Here is a 5246-nt window from a genome sequence, read left to right on the forward strand (position 1 = left end):
ACATTAACCCATATCTTTGAATTTGGGACAAATCATAAGATCCTCACATCTCAGAGTTCTCAGGAAAAGAGCATACTAATTAAATATGTATTGAATATTGTCTGTAGCTGTGTATTGGACAAAGTGCTTTCCATGCACTGTCTCATTCAATCCCCAACCCTTTGAGGCAAGTACTATCATTAGCTCCAATTTACAGATGTACAAACTGAGTCTTAGAAAAGTAATTGCCATAGGTCACACATCTAGGGAATGATGGAGTCAAAATTTGAACCAAGGGCATCTCGATATAGAGCTCATGTTTTAGCACCTTTCTGATGCTTTAATATGGCAGCTGCAGGCCTGCATGGGCTAGCCTTGGGCTCTGAGTTGCTGCCATCCCTCAGTGGTTGACAGGTTCATGTGAGGCCACTGGCAGCTGGTGCCGAACAACCAGGTGCGGTATCTGCTCTGAGTCTGAAATCAGTGGCATGTGGGATAGATGAAGAAAGATTGTATCAGATGGAATGTGCATGTTCAGAATATATCTATGCATTTAAAAACATACAATGCCTAATTTAAAAAATTTTTTAAATCATCACCTGAGGACATGTTTACTGATTTGAAAGAGAGAGGCAGGGAGAGAAAGAGAGAGAGAGAAAGAGACACACACACAGAGAAAAACATTGATCAGTTGCCTCCCATATGTGCCCCGATTGGGGATTGAACCCCAAACCTAGGTTTGTGCCTTGACCTTTTAGTGTACTCCAACCAGCTGAGCCACACCGGCCAGGGCCAATGCCTAATTTTTAAACAAACTCCACATGCAGAAAAAATGCATGTGGGAACATAAGTTAGCTAATTCATTCCTTTTTCTTGATAAAATGGTTAGAATTTGCTTAGAAATGCCTTTTATCATAAAATAGAAATTGTCAGCATTAACCTCTCATTCATCATTTACTCTGTTTCTTCTTTGTTTCTTATATTCTCATCCAGTTCTCCTCTTCCTTTGCCTCTTCTCTCACTCTACTCTTCCATACGAATTTAAGCTACTCATTTAAATGTTGAATCAGATGTTCTTCCTCTTGGATAAAGATCACTTCCCTCCCCTCCATGACTGGCTGGGCCTGTTATCCTTGGGTAACAATTTTGCCAGAGATGGTGGAGAAACATTTCTACTTAGAAATCCAGCCTGTGTGACATTTATGATCCCACAGTGGTTTTATAGAGGCCTGCAGGCTAAGCTTATTGAGCGCTCACTAGTTATTAGACATGGTGTACTTGCTTGCCCAAGGTCGCTAGTATATGGCAGATTCATGTCTGGCTGACTTCAGAGCCTACACTCTTAACCACTTCACTATAGTATTTTTCTAGTCAAGATCAGGCTCGATATGTTCCTCTAAGGAAACTTTCTCTAGCTGGGTAGACAGTCATGATAGAGTCACTTGGTGTCACCTGCTTCTGGCTCTTGGAGAAGGCACCAGACTGTGGCTGGGCTTTCTGCTCCTTGGGCAAAAAGAAATGAGGATAGTGAAGAAGGTTCTATTTGTACAGGCTGGAGGAGACAGCAATCCCAAGACTTAGGGAGAAGAATGTGTTCAAGTATGTGGAATCTGATCATCGTATTTTAGAGCTGAGCTGGACTTTAGAGATGATCTCTATTTTCAGTTGAGGATGTTGAAGATCTGAGAGGTTAAGTGAATTGTCTAGGGACACACACCCAGTTGGTTAGATGGAGTGCCAAGATCTATTTTTTTTTAAATTCAGTACTGCTTTTTCTACTCTACCTTCACTCTGCTTGTTATTAAGAAGTCCCAAAGATCAAAAAATTAAATTGCTTTTAGCAATATAATTTCATAGTATACAGTTTTGCTGAAAATTATTGTAATAATACTTCAAGCAGATCTCCAAATCCACGGGTTCCAAAATGTTTCTGCCTTTTGCTAAGGTAATATATAGAATTCCAAGGCCATATTTATACCACACGAAGTTTCCAAAGAGCTGGGCAATTTCCTATAAAAACTCAGTTGCGTCCTGATTAACTGGAAAACTCAGGGTTTCTTGGCAATTCCCACTCTCCTTGTGCTCAGGGAATGCAAACTCCTCAGCAAACAGACTCTCCTGACTTCCTCCACTGCGGCCCTTTCTGATGTTACTGTTTACCTCTCTCAAGAGCCTACCGTCTTGCCTCAAACGCTCGTTAGTTGAATAGCCTTAGATGGTAAATGACTGGGATGAAGGCTTCACATGCCTCTCACACCAGAAGGATTCCTGGACTGGAACTCAGGCAAACTCACTTCCGGTCCTGGTTCAAAACGAATCAGTACTTTCAACTCCCTGGCCCATAGTTTCTTCATGGATAAAACATGGGCAAAAAGCCCTACCTATCTACCTTACAGGGTTGTTCTGAAGATTATGAAAGTTAGAGATTCCCAGAATCATGGGGACAACTGGGGCCTGGTAGCTGCTCATGTTAGAGGTGAGAACACGAGACTCAGAGGTTCCTCCCTCCCCGCCCCCTCACTCAAGGTCACCAAGGATGTGGTTAATGGCAAATCAGGACCAAGCTTCAGTCCTCCCCAGATGTTCTTGTACTACTCAGTGCTGCCTGTGATGATAGATATGAAAGCATGCTTATAATTATAAAGCATGAGACTGCCAACATGTAATTATTGAGGTATTAATTAATAGACTGTGTACAGAGTCAGCACTAATTAAATTTTTTTTTCATGCCTTAACAGGGTTGTAGATTGTCAGGAATTTTTAAAGATGGCAAGAACATCATGTCCAAAGACAATTCCTTCCTCTTCCAGTAAATACAAGAAAAGCAGCAAGTTTAACCAGAGATATTTACGCTCTGCCTCTTCCAACAGCCATCTCTTGTTGCTGTTTAAAAATTTGATATTATTGAGATGAATTCACATACCATAAAATTCACCATTTTAAGGTGTACACTTCAGTGGTTTTTAGTGTATTCACAAGGCTGTGTCCCACTATCGAATTCCAGAACTTTTTCATCATCTTGCTATACTCATCACATGCCAGTCCGGTCGGGTTGAGTGTAGCTTCGCTGACTTGGCTCTTGGATCAGGCATATAACACCCAGCTGTCGTGTCTGAGATGATCAGATATCCCAAGCTTGCTCTGTGTTTGGAGAGCTCTGTGTCTACTAAAGCGCTGACTCCTTAGAGATGGGCCAGGAGTAGGAATGAGGTAAGCACCTAGCTTCCCGATGAGACTTAGCAATAAGTCTCGAGACTTGAAAAGCGAAACTCAGCCATCAAGGTTGATTGGCAGGTTGAAATAGAGACCATTTCTCAGGCCTACAGTAGACCCGAAGTGGGAAGAGTGATTGTTTTAAAGATTCAGGGTTCAGGTGGTTCATGCCTCAGGCTTTTATAGATGCTGAATCATCCGCCCCGATCCCCCTCTTATTACCTGATCTAAGCCTCCTGGGATCCCCGAGCACTTCCCCTGCCAGAGCCCTTCTTGCCCTGTGTGAAGTGGGATTACCAGCTCATATGTCTGTGTTCCTGAATAGACCATAAGCTTGGAAAGGGAAGAACTCCTGCCTTTTTTTATTACCCACCCAACCTGTGCTCAGCATCCTCTGGCACCATGCACACAGATATCTTAAACAAACAAATAATTTGTCCACAAATGCAAATCTCTCTTTCTAGCTATATTCCTCTACTACTCAAATTAAAATTGAGTGCCAGGAATGTACCCAAACGTCCCACGTACCCAACGTGGACATGCATAGCATTAATGATCCTGGGTCGAAGCGGCCTTCCTGTAATTTTCACTGAGTAGCCCTCATTCCGGTCCAGTGAACAAGAGAGAATAACTCTGCTCTCTTCTCTGCGATAGCACTTCAAACATTTGAAATGAGCTGTCGTGCCCTATCTTTTATTTTCCATTTTAAACACATGTGCTTACATCAATGGTTGTGCATAAAATATGGATGCACTTACTCACTCATTCACTTAACAAATATTTCTGAGTGTGTTCCATGCAGGCACTGCGCCAGGGGCAGTGGGTACAAGAGAAGACAAGACACATACCCGGCCCTAAAGGGGTCCGAAGTCCATGCTGGTCGCAACATACTCCCTAGGGTTTCTCTAACAGGTCAGCACCCCTTTCCAAATGTCCAAATGTGGTTTCCAGAACTTGACACTATTTTATTACTTCATGATAAGGACACTCTGCTTCCAAGAATTTTGATTATTTATATTATCCTTAGGAAGTGCTCAGGTGTAGTAATTTAGTGAGAGAGAGAGAGAGAGAGAGAGAGAGAACTTTTGTTAACACTGTCTGCTCTTTGTGATTAAAACCAAGTGTGTGGTAGTATTTCTGAGTTCAAGTGAAGCACATTCCTAGCCTGAAAACACACACACACACACACAAACACACACACACACACACACACACACACACACACACACACACAGGAAACACCACCCCAGAGGAATAAGCAGATTGCAATCTTCGTATCAGACTGAACTCATAAGGATGAACGAATTTTTTTTTTTTTTTAAAGAAAAGGACATTTCACACCGTCACTAATGGTCCTTTATGATGTTTCTGAAAATAATTGAAAGGGAAGCATGGACATCTGGCATGCGAATAAAGCTGTTTCCAATTAGGGGGAGCTGTCTGCCTTCAAAGCAGAGCAGACAGTGGGGTACCCTTGGATGTGCTCCTTTAATGATACTAGCTCAGGACCTGGCAGCCTTCCCCAGTCACCTATTTGAAGAATGTGGGGTGGGTGGGCCACTTCATTTTCGCATCTGCATTTGGTCCTTAAATGCCTTCAGGCTTTGGGATTCCCCCCCTCCACCCCTCTTTCTTTTGTGTTTTGCTTTGAGGCTGAAAATGTGGGGTTTTGGTTGTGCTGTTGCTTGGGTATTTTCTGTACGTACAGGACCCAGAATCACGGGGGGCTAGAAGGTAAACAGAAAAGAAAGTACTTCTCGTCTGTGACTACTGGGATGAATGTGGGAGAACGCCACAAGACTTGGGTGGTCAGGAGACCCAGGAATGATTCCAGAAAAAGCAGAGTGTCTGAGAGTCCTTCTGGCCTCGACCACAATATAATCTGTAGCAGGCATTGTGCTGAGTCTTTATGAATTGCTAATTTCACTGTTTAATATTTTGAAATCCATTTTCTTGGCCTAACATCTCTCCATTAACTCAATATTTATTAGGCACTGAATATGTGCCAGGAACTTTAAACTTCAGAAATAACTATTGTCATGAGTGTTGTATTA

Source organism: Myotis lucifugus, unplaced genomic scaffold, assembly GCF_000147115.1.
Source record: "Myotis lucifugus unplaced genomic scaffold, Myoluc2.0 scaffold_6, whole genome shotgun sequence".
Lineage (NCBI taxonomy): Eukaryota > Metazoa > Chordata > Mammalia > Chiroptera > Vespertilionidae > Myotis > Myotis lucifugus.